A 16,547-nucleotide genomic window follows, 5' to 3' on the forward strand; every position below is an offset into this window, starting at 1 on the left:
TTTTGTTAAGATTCTGTATAAGCCCAAGTTCTAGCCATCTGTTGAGTTACTCATCACTAGGTACTTATGAATCATGATCACCCTGAATAAAATAAGAGCAAGGATGGGGTAAAGGTTACCCTTTCCTCCCAAAGAGGCTGTTGTATAGAAATTTTTACACTTCATGAGTGCTACCTAAGTATTTGTTGAATGTGAAAAGAAGATACCCCTTCCAGGGTGAAACACAGGGCTAAGAGTTGGAAAAGTGTCGCTTAAGAGGTTGTTGTTGTTCAGTCACTAAATCCGACTCTGTGACTTCATGAAGTGCAAAATGTTAGGTTTCACTGTCCCTCACTATCTCCTGGAGTTTGCTCAAGCCCACATCCACTGAATCAGTGATACTATCTTATCCTCTGCTGCCCTCCTCTCCTCTTGCCTTCAGTCTTCCCCAGCATCAGGGTCTTTTCCAGTGAGTCAGTTCTTCGCATCAGGTGGCCAAAGTATTGGAGTTTCAGCTTCAACATCAGTCTTTCCAATGAATGTTCAGGGTTGATTTCCTTTAGGATTGACTGGTTTGATCTCCTTACTGTCCACATAAAAGGTAGAAAAGATGTTTGCCTCTCTGTGGCTTAGATTAAGCCTTACTTTGCAGGATTGGGCCTGAGGGTGAAAGAATGCTGGGCAGGGCACCCTTCATATCCCCGTGCTTCATGCCCTTCTTTCCAGAGTCCTTGCCAGGTCGAGCCCTGGTCCTGGTGGGAGAAAAGTCAGCAAAGGAGCAGGGGCTTTTGTTCCTCAGCTTCTCTATGTGTGTAGAGTATATTCCAAAATGAGAAAAGTGACATTTGGATTACTGTTACTGTTTTGTTTCTTAACTTGATTTTAGAAACATTTTGTTGTTGTTGTTTTTTAAGCTATGACAATGATAATTACCAAAAGAAGTTAGGTATTTGAGCATTACTTTGTACCTCAAGTTACTTTGTGTCAAGAAACAGTTACATTTGGTAGAGTAAAAGCTCTATGTTCTGAAATTTTCTACATTTGAAATACTTCAAAGTGCGTATATATTTTGGTGTGTGATGAAAGTCACCAACTGCACTTTCTTAGCAAAGACAAGTCTTTATGCTCAAATAATGTCCTTCCTAATTCCTTTGGTGGTTGAAGTGTCATTTCTCTTACCAAAAGACAGTAGGAGTGACTTCCTATTTCAGCCCTGACATGTAAAGAGCTTGCAGGTCATTACCCTGGTTTTCACAACAAGAAGAACCCTGAACAAACTGAAAATCAGTGACTTTTTCTTAGATCTGTCAGAATTGAGGTCACAGGGCAAACTGTCACCCCCAAATCTGGAGGTAAAGGCTCATTTTGAGAATTGCAGCTACGCTTGTGCACACAATGGAAGTATCTTTGTTGTCAGTTGTCCAGTCATGACCAACTCTCTGCAACCCCGTGGATTGCAGCACGCCGGGTCCCCCTGTCCCTCACCATCTCCCAGCGTTGGCCCCAGTTCATGTTCATAGCCATCTCATCCTCTGATGCCCATTTCTCCTTATCTGCAATGCAGGAGACCCAAGTTCGATCCCTGGGTTGGGAAGATCCCCTGGAGTTCAGGAATGACTACCCACTCCGGTGTTCTTGCCTGGAGAATTCATGTAGTACAGCTGTTAGTGCGCTTCCCTGGTGGCTCAGATGGTGGACGTACCATAGCTAGTGATGAGTAGCTCAAGAGTTGGTTAGAACATGGGCTTATACAGCATCCTAGCAAAGGAACGATACATTTCTTTGAGAAGTAACAAGGCAAAGGAAAAGGGCTTTGAGTTTCTAGGGCAGCAAATGGTAGGAAGGCTAAAGGGTCAGGGAACTAATGGAAGATCAGGGCTAGCTGCTGTTGCCGTGCACATTTTTTGGGGAGCCAATTTTAAGGTTGTCTCTGGTGATTAACTTTTGTCCTGCCTGGTAGAGGGGGAGGGGTACACATACTTACGTCCTGCTTTTAAGCAGATTGGGGAAGCAGCTTTAGTTGTATCTGCTTGTTCTTAATTATATTCAGCTCAAGATAATCCTTATGCCAAGTGGCCTGTTTGGGGGTGCACCTCTCCTGCCCTACAGCTTACCTAGAACCATGGCCACTGAGCAGTAGTAACTCACTGAAACGCTTACATGGCAGTTCTGACAAACTGCTAGAGAACAAGAATAGGCTATCTTAAGAGTTAAAAACTCACAACTTTCATGCAGACAGACCTGATTCACAACTTCCTTTTAAGAACAAGGACTCTGGAGCCAGATTATCTTGATTAAAATCCCCACTCATCTGTAAAATGAAATAATACCTGCCGCATCAAGTTTAGAGGATTGAATGGGATATGCAGGATGACAAGACTAAGACAACTTCGTGATGAGTTTGATGTCCTTTGTTCATAGAGTGGGGGGACAGGGCGCCTCCCAAGCAGTGGAGCCTTATTCCTGGGGAATTTGGGGCCAGAGCGAGTTTTACGAGGGCTTCCCAGGTGGCATAATGGTAAAGAACCTGCCTGCCAATGCAGGGACGCGGGAGATGTGGGTTCGATCTCTGGGTCAGGAAGATGCCCTGGAGTAGGAAATGGCAACCCATTCCAGTATCGTCGCCTGGAAAATTCCATGGTCAGAGGAGACTGGCGGGCTATAGTCTATGGAGTCAACAAAGCGTTGGACGTGACTGAGCACACAGATGTGTACACACATGAGTTTTACAGAATGTTAGAAGAGGCAAGAAACAGCATGGGTGGCTAGGGGATAGGGAGTGGTTTCCTTTTGAGGCGAGCAGGACCTGTTTTTTCAGAAGAGTAAGGTGACCTGACTAAAGCTGATCTGGAGGATTGTGCTTGGCGTTAGGTTTCCTGGGCAGCGAGGCTGTTCCCATAAAGGCAGGCTGACTTGGGTTTAGATTTGTGGCATGAGCCAGACCTTTGAGGCAGCCTTCATTACGTGGGTCCTGATCCATGGATTAACTTTGGCAGGTAATAGTGCAGGTGTAAAGCTTGAGAACAGTGCTGCCAAGGATGAACTCGTACTATACGAGAGTGTAACTTTAGTCAAAGCTTTTTGTCTTTTGTGATTGACCCGTGTCGAGGAAAACTTAAACTTAGTAACAAATGGGTATCTCTGTTTAAGTCATTAAAACACGAGCTGAGATTGAATGTGTTGACTGTGTGCTTGACATCATTCTAAGAACTTGGTGTTTTAGGTCACTGAATCCTTGCAAGAATTCTAGGATCAGGTTTGTTGTTATTCAGTCACCCAGTTATGTCCAACTCTTTGCAACCCCATGGACCGCAGCATGCCAGGCCTCCCTGTTCCTCACCATCTCCCGAAGTTTGCCCAAGTTCATGTCCATTGCATCAGTAGTACCATCCAGCCATCTCATCCTCTGATACCCTCTTTTCCTCCTGCCTTCAGTCTTTGCCCAGCATCAGGGTCTTTTCTAATGAGTCAGCTCTTTGCATCAAGTGACCAAAATACTGGAGCTTCAGCTTCAGCATCAGTCCTTCCAATGAATATTTAGGATTAATTTCCTTTAAGATCCACTGGTTTGATCTCCCTGCTGTCCAAGAGACTTGGACAGGATCAGGTTTAGCTATTATTATTATTCCATTTTCATAGCAGGAAACAGGGGCTTAGGGTAAGTGACTTGCACAACTTCACACAGCTCTTAAGGCTAAAGCCAGTCACTGGGACCAGTTTAGACTCCAGAATATGTGCTCTCAAACCCCGAGGTATCCTGAAAACACAGTGTGGTGGAGATGATAAAAAGACATCCTGTTGGCACAGGTGGATCATACATGTGGAAGGCATTGTGGGAGATTTTGTGAATGCTGAGATGGCTGAGGAATCTGACATTAAGGGTGCAACTCAGGAGAGGGGCTCTGAAGGTTGGGGCAGAGTTGAATGGGTTGGGAGGAATGGCAGGGAGCGTGTCTCACATCAGGGCATGATGCCCACATCCCTGTGCCCTTTGTGTCCTCTGACAGACTTCCAGCCTTCAGTACCTGCGGTTCTTTACCCGAGTGTTTCTGTGGCCCGTGACACCCACCTTTCCTGCTCTGACAAGCCACCAGTGACAGGGAGTTAAGGCAGAGTCCTAGCCCTTGGCATTAACACTGAGGTGGTATCTGTCCCAGCTCCCAGAGTTCCTGGTGAGATAAGGCCCGGCACCCACAGTGATAGCTCACTTGACAACACATCCATTTCAGCGGGTCTCATTATTGCCACGAGCAATTCCTGCCTTAAACTGGGTGGCCCTATCTTAGCTCTTTGGTGAGATCTTATTTTTCATACAAGCAAACCCTTGGCTAAATGGAAATATTTAAACATTCACCCTTTTCTCACTTATTACTACCTAAAATAGTTCTCATTGAATTTTATGCTATAAAAGGAGAGATTGAGCTAAAAATGAAACATTGTTTTAGTCTTTTTTTTTTTTTTAGAACCTATAAGAATTCTCTTAAACTTGAGTTTACCACCAAGAAACAGTTATGTGAAAGCAAAGTAGCTGATATCTTGTTTCAGGGTTTCTATTGAGTTAAAGAAAAAAAGATGGACTGTGCATCAGAAGTTTGAGCTGTTTCCTGGTCTGCCTCTAGATCACAAACTAAAATTGCAAAAGATTTTTATTTGACCCCATATAGTCATTCCAGGAATGTCTTACATGCTGTGGAAATGTGCCGCTGACAAGTGCTCAGTTGTGTCCAACTCTGCAACCCCATGGACTGTGGCCCTCCAGGCTCCTCTGTCCATGGGATTTCCCAGGCAAGAATACTGTGGTGCGTTGCCATTTCCTTCTCCAGGGAATCGTCCCAAGCCAGGGATTGAACCCAGGTCTCTCCAGGGGATCTTCCCAAGCCAGGGACTGAACCCAGGTCTCCTGCGTCTCCTGCATTGGAAGATGGATTCTTTGCCACTAGTACTACCTGGGAAACCCATGGAAATGTGGACATTTACTTTTTGAGTGATGGATAGGACCATGGAGGTCTCTCAAAAGCATAGACAGTAGCGGCAAGGGTGGCGTTTGTGAGAGGCAGAAGGTTGAAGGGCTTGCCAGATAAACAAGCACTGTCTGGTATGATGAGCTGATTTTGAGTTCTAGTAGTCCAGTTTAAGAGCACTGTCATCTTGGTCTCTTTAAATGAGGAGCAAATGGAATTTCTCTCTCTGAAGCTTTCTCACTAAAACTGCTGAAAGGATTTCCATTAAATTGGGCAGTTATGTTCTGAATGGTGGTGGTGGTGGTTTAGTTGCTAAGTCGTGTCCGACTCTTGCGACCCTGTGGACTGTAGCCTGCCAGGCTCCTCTGTCCATGGGATTTTCCAGGCAAGAATACTGGAGTGGGTTGCCATTTCTTTCTCCAGGGAATCTTCCTGACCCAGGAATTGAACCAGGTCTCCTGCATTGCAGGCAGATGATTTACTGAGCTATGAGGGAAGAACTCAGACTTAAAGGCTATGGTATGTATGTAAAATTCACTTTGGTGACCTCTGGTGGTGAGAGAGCCCCATAGGACTGCCCATCTGTGGAGATGGCCATAATTATTTAGCACCTTGGACAGAGGAATTTAACATCCCCAGAAAGTCTCAAGGGCAGAAGCTTCATTGAGCTCCTTCTCATCTGAACAGCTGTACAGAGCAGGCTTCAGAATGACTAGCAAGACAGTAAAGTGACATTTTTTGGGGGCCGGTGCTGGGTAGACCAGCTGGTAGATAACATGGAACTAACTTTGTCTTCCCCAGATTGTGAGAATTAAGTGAAATGAAGCAAGTATACTTAACTATTTTGTAAATTATAAATAGCTACATAAATATTAGTTATTATTGAGAACAGTATACAAATATTATAAGACTGAAGTATAGGCTAAAATGCCTAAAGTTGATCTGATGATTATATCAGCTAATACTTACAAAGCCCTTGTTCTGTTTCAGGCCTTGTCCTATGTGTTTTACATATATTCACTCATCAACTACTCTATGGGATGGGTCTTATTATTCTTTAGTATCTGTTTTATAAGGGCTTCCCTGGTGACTCAGTGGTAGAGAATCCATGTGCCAATGCAGGAGACATGGGTTTGATCCCTGGGTTGAGAAGATCCCTTGGAGAAGGAAATGGCAAACCCCCTCCAATATTCTTGCCTGGGAAATCCAATAGACAGTGCCTGGCAGGCTACAGTCCATGGGGTCACAAGAAGTTGAACACAACAAGTTCATACAAATGACAACAAGGTCATACAGTTCCAAATAGTTGAGCCGGAATTTGAACCCAAGCCATTAAGCTTCAGAGTCTACTCTGTTAACTATGATACTATTCAGTCTTATTACAATGATGATGTAGAGAAAGCTGATCTAGTAAGAAAACATGATGACATTGGATTTTTTTTTTAAATTTTATTTTGTTTTTAAACTTTACATAATTGTATTAGTTTTGCCAAATATCAAAATGAATCCGCCACAGGTATACATGTGTTCCCCATCCTGAACCCTCCTCCCTCCTCCCTCCCCATTCCATCCCTCTGGGTTGTCCCAGTGCACCAGCCCCAAGCATCCAGTATCGTGCATCGAACCTGGACTGGCAACTCGTTTCATACGTGATATTTTACGTTTCAATGCCATTCTCCCAAATCTTCCCACCCTCTCCCTCTCTCACAGAGTCCATAAGACCCTGTGTACGAGACAGCAAAAGAGACACTGATGTATAGATGACATTGGATTTTAAGCAAATCGAGTCAGGCATAACTTAAGGTTGGGGGAGGAGCATTAGGTGATGAGGGTCTGACCTTTGGTTGGGTCTGTCACCACACATATGACCTTATTAATGGCTTCTTACTTGTTTGGAACATTCTTTAACTTCTATGTCATTTTAGTGGTCTTAAATCCTGACTCCCCAGAGGTCATCTATTTTGCCTTCCACATGGACAGCATTGATATTAGTACTTAAGACGGCCTTGTAAAAGACAGTTGGACCTAGTTCCAGTAAGGTGTGGGAAATTTTGTATGTTTTCACTTGGAGAGATGGTATATAAGGGGGAGAAGGAAAGAGGAGCTCTCATGTGTTAAAAACTAGGTCTTGTGTCTTTAAGCTAGGTCTGGTAGCTGAAAATCAGAAAGATTTAACCCATTGGTATCTGAGAGAGAGTTTAATGGTTGTCTCGAGCTGGGTAAGTTTCTTACATAGTTATGAAGATGAAGTGTATGAGATTGGAGAACCATTGTGTACATGGAGATGTCAGCAGTCTTCAAAAGGGGAAAGTGTTCTCAATTCCCGGTTTCTTCTGGACCGGAGTCCAAGCTGTAGATATTTCCATGAACAGACACTGGATGTAATTACTGAGCGTCACAGTCTTCATGAAGACTAGATTCCAATTACCTTCTTCCTATAACTTGATTCCAGTTTTCATTGTTTGTTCATAAAGTCAGTTTTCATTCGATTGTCCTCATTTCTTTGTATCTCTCTGCCTCTAATGTGAAATAAGAAAACAGAATCCTACTCTGATTCTCTTTGATTTTTACCATTAACGTAGCACATGAAGTCATGTAACAGATTTTGATGGCCAGAAAAATCTGTTGTTTATGTCATTAAATGATGATGGTGCTCTGTCACAGCTTCCACACCGGACCCCTGGAGCTCCATTGACTCATCAGCTCAGGTAGATGATGCATTCTGGTCAATTGAACACCACACAGTGGTGTGAAGCCAGACCATCTGCTATTACATTTAATGTTTTAAATACTAAGTTTTAAAAGTATACTTCCTATGTTATTGATATAACTATGTATATTGTATTTAACAACTGTATCACATTTTAAGCTATGTAAGCTTTTTGAAATGCATTCATATATTTGAAAAGGGGAACAAATTACTTCACAAGTGTTTGGTTCATAAATTCTTATTTTCCATTAAATGCAAATACATATTATACTGAAGCATCTTCTTACTTTCAAAAATATCTTAAAAATCTGCACTTTGTAATTGGATTTTCTTGGAGCTAATACCTTTAGGAAAAATAAAATTATGCTAAGATGTATTACAGGAAGAACAACAGATTATATTGTCTTGGAACAAAGCATTCTCATCTATTGGCCCTATAGTAACAGGTGGTAAAAACAGTCTCTTATGTTTGGATTAGAAAAACCATGAATGAAAAGGTTGCTGAGAGTTGGTGGCAATGAGAAGAAATGGTCCATTTCATTTCATTCTTAGAGAAAACAGACTATGCTGCAGTGAGAGAGAGAAAAAATGCATCTAATTGTTTTGTGAATTCACTTGGGCGAATATCCAAGTCAGTGTGGTATTTATGATGCTCTAATTTGTTGTTCGGCTCTTGTAATTTCAAAAGTGGAGGACGTTTTTATGTTTAGCATATCCAATCTGCTATTTCCATAGTTTTTTTTTTTTGCTTTATTTGAATCGATAAATCACACTGACCCTCTGCATCTTTCAAAACAAGATTTTACAGTGTGTAGAGTTGAATGTCTTGGCCCCAGCCCGGCCCCTGCTACTGAAGTACATTCTCATTCACTTTTAACATATCACATCACAGGGGAAGAGATGGATGGTAGTGCTAAAATTCTGGCAGTTTAACCAGAATGACTTTGTGGTTCCATCTTTTTTTCATCATCTTTCTTTTTTTTCTGAGACGTTTGTTAAACTGTTTCTTGAAGTGGGTGTGGGAGGGAGGCTGAGGGAAGGGACATGCTCATCTGTATGGTTACATGTACCAGTGAACATGCATATTTATATTTTAAGCAATAAAAATTTGAGCATGTGCTCAACATCATTAGTCACTAGAGAAATGCAAGTTGGTACTGCTTCACACACACTTAGGATGGCTGTAATGAAAAGGATGGATAAAAACAAGTGCTGTTGAGTATGTATGAGTATGGAGAAATTGGAGCTCCTTAACACTGAAGGGGAATGAAAAATGGCACAAAAATTTGGAAAACAGTCTGGTAGTTCCTCAAAAAGTTAAGCACAGAGTTACCGTGCTAGGTCACTTCAGTCGTGTCTGACTCTGTGAGACCCTGTGGACTGTTAGCCTACCAGAATCCTCTGTCCATGGGATTCTTCAGGCAGGCGAGAATCCTGGTATGGGTTGCCATACCCTCCTCCAGGGAATCTTCCCAACCCAGGGATCGAACCCACATCTCTTAAGTCTGCTGCATCAGCAGGCAGATTCTTTACCACTAGCGCCACCTGGGAAGCCCCAGAGTTAACCCAGCAGTTCTCTTCCTAGGTATATGTCCCAGAGAACTGGAAAGATATGTTTCTACAAAGAAATTGTACATGAATGTTCATAGCAGCAGTATTCTTTATAGCCAAAAAAGTGGGAGTAACCCAAATGTCCATCACAAATGGATAAAACAGTGTGGTTTATCTATATAATAAAATATTGTTGGATCATGAAAAGGAACTCTTAAGTACTGATACTTCTTACAGTGTAGATGAACCTTGAAAATAGTGTGCTGAGTGAAAGAAGCCAGACACGAAAGGCCACATACTGTATGATTCTGTTTGTATGAAGTGTTCAGAATAGGCAGATTCATTGAAGTGAAAAGTAGATTAGTGGTTGCCAGGTACTGTGTAGTTGGAGGGTTGAGGAGGTAAGTGCAGAGAGTTTCATTTGGATGGAACAAAAATATTCTGGAATTAGATGGTGGTGGTGATTGTGAAACCTTGTGAATATACACAACCCACTGAGATGTGTAGTATAAGAGTAAAATTTATGGTGTGTGAATTATAGCTCAATTTTTAAAATCAATACTTAAGCATCTGGAAAGTCAGGCATTAGCAAAATATTCAACCTGAGTGATAGCAGGCCTCTGATAAATACTTGCAAAGTGACTTGGACAAACATACATTCTCCTCTATGATTTTTTTAAGAGGATATGCTTAAATATATATGGAGTTTTTTTATTTTCATATAAATATATATATATATGAAGTTTTCCAAAGGCGTGAAAATAGTAATAATAACATATCATTATTCTACCTCAAATATGTATTGATAATCCTTTTATTGATTCTTAAAGAAAAAGCTCACACAATTTTAAAAGTTCACAGTGAATAATTTTAAGATCTGTTGCACTTTTAATGACATAGAAGGCTGTTTTCAGAATAGTGTTCGATTACTCCTATTAGGACTGTAGTTTCTTTCTTGTGATATTAATTTGGTTACTATCAGATGCCAGATCGGGAATATAGTTTATAACTATATTATATATAGTTATATATAACTATATATAATATAGTTTATATATGTTTGCAGTTTAATAGCCTGAGTCCTTGAACATTTAAACTGAAAATTGAGATACAGGGTCACCATGGTAAATGGTGATGATGAAATATCTCTTGCTTTTGTAAGTAGAATTGAAAATCACTGTACTTAGTTTCTTTTCCCTTTTCGTAAAACTCCTTTCTCCCCTCCATGAGACACGTTGGGCTCCCAGATTATAAATTCAGTTTCTTTTGTTTGTTCTAACCACTTAGTTTTTCTTAGTACATACCTGTTTAATTTTTAATTTCTCATTAAAAGTAAATGCGGCTAATTTTCCTATCAATATTTTAAGAGGTCTTCCATTTCTCTCTGTCACAACCTTGATGTAGCTCTGTCTGGTGTGTATTACTACATAATTAAAATGCCATTATTTTATCAAATAGTTCTGGCAAAGCAACTTACTAATACATTTTAAACAGAGCAGAAGTTTATTCCTGTAAAGTTGAGGTAAACGTTACAAACACTATTCAGGAACTGAAAGTATTAAGTGGAATAATATGTATAGTGCTGTGAGGAAGCCTGCTGCAATTGTAGGAAAAATACTTAGGGATGAATGTATCATAGGTATTCAGACCTTGTCAGTCAGTCTCATTTATTGTATAAGGTAGATATATTTAACATGCTAATTTTGATTCATTGGACAAACAAGTCATATGAGTATATGAGTCACTATGCTAGGCTCTGGGTATTCAGTGGTGGCTAAAACAGATAACTCTGCCCTCAGCATTTATGCTGTGACCCTGAAGTTTCTTGGGTGGGAGCACCTGAGTGGCTGGATCATAGCGGATAAGGCAGAGACCAGTGTGAGATGAGCCCAGAGGGGCAGGCAGGGCACTGGTTATCAGAAGCATGTAATTGTGGTCGAGAGTTCGGACTTCATCCAGCCTTTAACAGTAAGCCTTTGATGGCTTACTGCAGGGTATTCCAACTTCAGTTTTATAATGATTACTCTGAGCAGTGGTGGAAAGTGGTTGGTGGGTATAAGAAGGAGAAGCAGAATTTGTTGTAATCCAGGCAAGCTATGATGGTGGTTTAGGTTAATGTAGTGGATCTAGGGGTAGAAAGAGGGAGATTGATAAAAAGTAGTTTGGAAGAATTAAAGTGTGGTGGTCGGGATTTGGGGATGAAGAGGGGAAAGGATGTGTTGAGGATGTTATCAGCATCTCCAACATGAATAGCTAGGTGGATGGGGATTCCGTGTTCTGAGATCTGGAACGTGGAGGGAGGGCCAGACTTGGAAAGGACCTTCCAATGTTCAGGTTGGGACATGTTGAGTGTGAGGGAAAGAAAGTGTTTATAAGGCAAGGGCAGGGTTGGAGCGAGGGCCCAACCTGCTCTTCCTTGAGCTGGTATAACTGGTTATGGTCTGGGTACAGATTAGAATAAACAAGTCACTTTCAAAACCAAACACATTGCTCCAGTTTCCAAGTCATCAATCTTGCTTCTGTGCTGTCTCCCACAGCTTCAGTTCAGTTCAGTCGCTCAGTTGTGTCCGACTCTTCGCGACCTCATGTACTGCAGCACGCCAGGCCTCCCTGTCCATCACCAACTCCCAGAGTTTACTCAAACTCATGTCCATCGAGTCAGTGATGCTTTCCAACCATCTCATCCTCTGTTGTCCCCTTCTCCTCCTGCCTTCAATCTTTCCCAGCATCAGGGTCTTTTCCAGTGAGCCCATTCTTCGCATCAGGTGGCCAAAGTATTCAGCTTCAGCATCAATCCTTCCAGTGAATATTCAGGACTGATTTCCTTTAGGATGGACTGGTTGGATCTCCTTGCAGTCCAAGGGACTCTCAAGAGTCTTCTCCAACACCACAGTTCAAAAGCATCAATTCCTAGGGGCTCAGCTTTCTTTATAGTCCAACTCTCATATCCGTACATGACTACTGGAAAAACCACAGCTTTGACTAGTTGGACTTTTTTAGACAAAGTGATGTCTCTGCTTTTTAATATGCTGTCTAGGTTGATCATAGCTTTTCTTCCAAGGAACAAGCGTCTTTTAATATCTTGGCTGCAGTCACCATCTGCAGTGATTTTGGAGGCCAAGAAAATAAAGTCTCTCACTGTTTCCATTGTTTCCCCGTATATTTGCCATGGAGTGATGGGACTGGATGCCATGATATTAGTTTTCTGTGAAAAAGCTAACTTTTTCACTCTCCTCTTTTACTTTCATCAAGAGGCTCTTTAGTTCTTCTTCACTTTCTGCCATAAGGATAGTGTCATCTGCTTATCTGAGGTTATTGATATTTGTTCCTGCAGTCTTGATTCCAGCTTGTGTTTCATCCAGCCCAGGATTTCGCATGATGTACTCTGCATATAAGTTAATTAAGCTTAGCTTAGCTCTCTAGAAATTTCTGTATATTGATGGACAGGACAATATTCATCTTATAGTAAATGCCACTTGTGATCTGTTCTGTTTGGTGTTCTTAGAACTGTGCCTGCCTGACCCACAAGGTCAAATTACATATTTGATCTTCACATTAACTAGTTGGATTTTCTGTTACCTTGTTACAAACAGGCTACACCCCTCACCTTGGATGTCTGACTTGGTATAACTTACAAGAAAGGAAACTGGGCCACAGATCTGATATGAAACAATACTTGGCTTGATCTTGGCTACTTAAAACTCAAAACTTTATGTTCCGTTGGCCTTTGTGAAAGCAGAGCCTGACACATACTTTGCACTTCTCACATTGGTTATGATTTTATCTGCCTTTGCACTATTAAGCATGTCGCTTTATTCATCCTGTGATTTTTTTGCAGCCAGTATTTTTATTTCCTTCAACAAATAGAAATGGGCCATTTAGGGACTGAGATTGCTAGGGTTTTGGTCTTTGCTGTGCCTCTGGTGTCTGGCACGGGGGCTGGCATGCAATCCGCACTTGTTATTTATTAAATAAATTAGTGATTGAAGGTATGGCTGAATAGTCATTCTGTGAGAGCAAGAGATTGGGCAGATTATATTCTTCCTAGAAGGTTATGTCTCTGAAATCTGAGAAATAAAGGCTGTAAAATATAAATTTGGGAACCATCCTGATAAAAAGAATTATAGAAACCATGAGAGTGGAATTCAATGAGTGTATGCAAAGTAGAGTGTAAGAATGGAGGGAAACTGAAAAGCAAAGAAAGGGGGATTGAAGGGAGTCAGGAGACCTACAGGAGAGCCCAGCGGCCCAGGGGAGCAGGAGCAGCTATCAGTGGGGAGACAGAGGTGAGAAGGGAGGAGAACAAGAGGGGGCCTTTGGGTCTGAGCAGAAGTCAAGCAAGTGTAACGTGAGCCTGGGTGCACAGCGTAAGAGAGGCTCGGGGAAATGCCACTGTCTTTTTGTTTGTACTCTTCATCTCTAGTAATTCCAGTTGAGAGGAATTTGCTTTTCTTTTATGTCTTTGCTTTTCTTAAGCAAAGACATAATTACTTTTGGTTTCCTGCTGCACATATGCCTGGTATCATAGGACACTGTACTAATACTGAAGGGTTTATTTTGTGATCTCTTTTAAGCTGGTTACTTAATGACCATGGCCATATTTTTCCATTATTCTCATTACCGGTAATGATGTTCGATATGTATATATATAACTATTTAGGGGAATTGCAAACTTGTCACAATAGTTGGAGGTTTGAAAATCAACATGAAGGTTAATGGGAAAAATATAGACTGTTTCTCCAAAATTATCTGGGAGCTTTTCAGTTGAAATTTTATTAAATTCTCTAGTTTATGAGATTGCTACAAAGCTATAATGATAAGCCCTGGCAATAAATAAATTTGAGTGCCAATAATAGGGATACACATATGACACGTGCATATATGTATAATTTTTTCTTTTGGGTGTGATGTTAATAAGAATCCATATGGGGGGCAGGTTAGGGAGTACATTTGAGTCTTATTAGAATGCTGTCATTTGTGAAAGCTTTTTCTCTTAAGTGAGATTACTTTATTGTAATGAAAAGTTGTTGTTATTTAGTTGCTCAGTCATGTCCAACTCTTTAGCAACTCCATGGACTGTAGCCTGCCAGGCTCCTCTGTCCATGGAATTCTCTAGGAAACAATACTTCAGTGGATTGCCATTTCCCTCTCCAGGGGATCTTCCTGACCTAGGAATCAAACCCACGTCTCCTACATTGGCAACTGGTTTCTTTACCCTTAAGCCACCTGGGAAGCCCCAGTGAAGAAAGTAGCTACCATTTATTCAGCACCTACTTTGTTCTAGATGTGTTACAGTGATCCTGGGAAGGAGGTATTATCACTAATTTAAAGTGAAGTAATTGAAGTTTAAGTAGTTTGCCCAGTGTCCCAGGGCTACTAAGTAGGAGAGTCTAGCCATTTTTTAAATCCAAAGCTATGCACTTGCCAGTGTGCTGTCTGAATGAGAATCTTTAGTGTATCAGAGTGAGGTATGCATTTGATTGGAAGCCAAGAAAGCTCAGAAAAGGGGAAATCAGGCAAATCAGAAAACCACTAGATGAGAACTTTTTCAGCATCCTTTCCCCTAATCTGCCTGTTTACCCATATCTATACCTGACATTTGTCTTCTTACTTGTTGTGGTGGACAAGGCTGTTCCTCTCAGGACTTGATTCTGTTTATCTCTTGCATCTTTAATCTGTGCCCCTTTCTTTACTAGCTTCCTCCCAAAAGCATAACCCAGACTCTTTCCAAAGCAAAGTCCTTTGGTATTGTTTAGTCATTGCTGTGTAACAAACCGCTCCAAAACTTAGTGAAATTAATTTAAAATACTGACTGGGCTTCCCTGGTGGCTCTGTGGTAAAGAATCCACCTGTCAATCCAGGAGACATGGATTTGATCTGTGGTCCAGGAGGATCCCATATGCCCGAGCACTACAATTACTGAGCCTGCTCTCTGGAGCCTGGGAGCTGCATCTCCTGAAGCCCGCACACACTAGAGCCTATGCTCCGCAATAAGGGAAGCCACCATACTGAGTAGTGGGCACTGAAGGTAGAGAGTAGACCCTGCTCACCACAGCTGGAGAAAAGCCTGCACAGCAAAGACCAAGCACAGCCAAAAGTAAATAAAAAACTTTAAATATCTTATTATTGATAAAAGCTATCATTTGTTTAGCTCACTTTTGTGAGTCAGCAAATTAGTCTGGGCTCAGTTGGATTTGTGTTTTAGTAGCTCAGTCGTGTCCGACTCTTTGTGACCCTATGGACTGCAGCCTGCAAGGCTCCTCTGTCCATGGGGATTCTCCAGGCAAGAAGACTGGAGTGGGTTGCCATGCCCTCCTCCAGGAGATCGTCCCAATCCAGAGATCGAACCCAGGTCTCCACGTTACAGGCGGATTCTTTATCATCTGAGCCACCAGGGAAACCCAAGAATACTGGTGTGGATAGCCCTTCTCCAGGAGATTTTCCCAACCCAGGAATCAAACTGGGGTCTCCTGCATTGCAGGTGGATTCTTTACCAGCTGAGCTACCAGGGAAGCCCCCAGTTGGACTTACTTACTCACTTTTGGTCAGTTCAACAGGTCTGTTGCTGAGGCATTAGCTGGTCAGTGGCTGCAGCCATCAGGTGACTAGAGCACGTGTCTTCCATCCTCCAGCAGGCTAGCCTGGACTTGTGTGCATGGTTGCACGGGAGGGTTCCAAAAGAGAGCAGAAGTCTGCAAATCACCTTGAGCCTAGATTCTGAACTAGTGTCCTTTGCTCTTCATTCTGTCAACCAAAGTAGGTCACAAGGTCAGCCCAGGGCATGGAGAAGTAGACCAGTGAACAGGGTACTCTTTCCTCACTGGTGAATCCAGTTTACCCTTCAAGACCATAACCACGTCAGGCTGCGTCACGGCCTCGGGTCATGGCTTCCTCTGTCCCTGCATTTAAAACACAGTTTGGCTGCTGTTGGTTTACTTCTTAGTAGAAAATGAGTTCCTTAAAGACAGTGACCGTGTTTCAGTCCAGGATTTGGCACATAGTGGAACATTTAAAAGTGGAAATTTTTGTGAAAATAAAGCATTCTAGCAGTTAACACCTGGCAGTGTGGACTAGAAGATAATATATGCTTGCATTTTAGGACTTGCCAGTGTTGAACAACTTTGGGGCAGACTCTAATATATCAACATCAAAATGTCTTTAAAATTAGAAAGCATTCTGAGAAGAAATCACTAAGTATCTGTGTACTATCATTAAATATTTGTGTGGTATCTTTGTCTTTTTGTTAGGTTATACATTTTTTTAATACGAGAGGCAAGTCACATTTTTATGGCATGTTTGTCAGAAGAAGCATACCCAGCCATTCACTGGCCCACTGGGATTTGGAA

At 41.8% G+C, this 16,547-nt stretch overlaps 1 protein-coding gene across 20 annotated transcripts in view; it reads left to right on the forward strand.

The window, feature by feature from the left end:
- Positions 1–16,547, forward strand: part of RHBDD1 (rhomboid domain containing 1) — a 208,775-nt gene that overhangs the window by 11,703 nt on the left and 180,525 nt on the right. The gene's annotated exons all lie outside the window — the stretch shown is intronic.

This window comes from Bubalus kerabau, chromosome 3, assembly GCF_029407905.1.
Source record: "Bubalus kerabau isolate K-KA32 ecotype Philippines breed swamp buffalo chromosome 3, PCC_UOA_SB_1v2, whole genome shotgun sequence".
In the NCBI taxonomy this organism is placed as follows: Eukaryota; Metazoa; Chordata; class Mammalia; order Artiodactyla; family Bovidae; genus Bubalus; species Bubalus kerabau.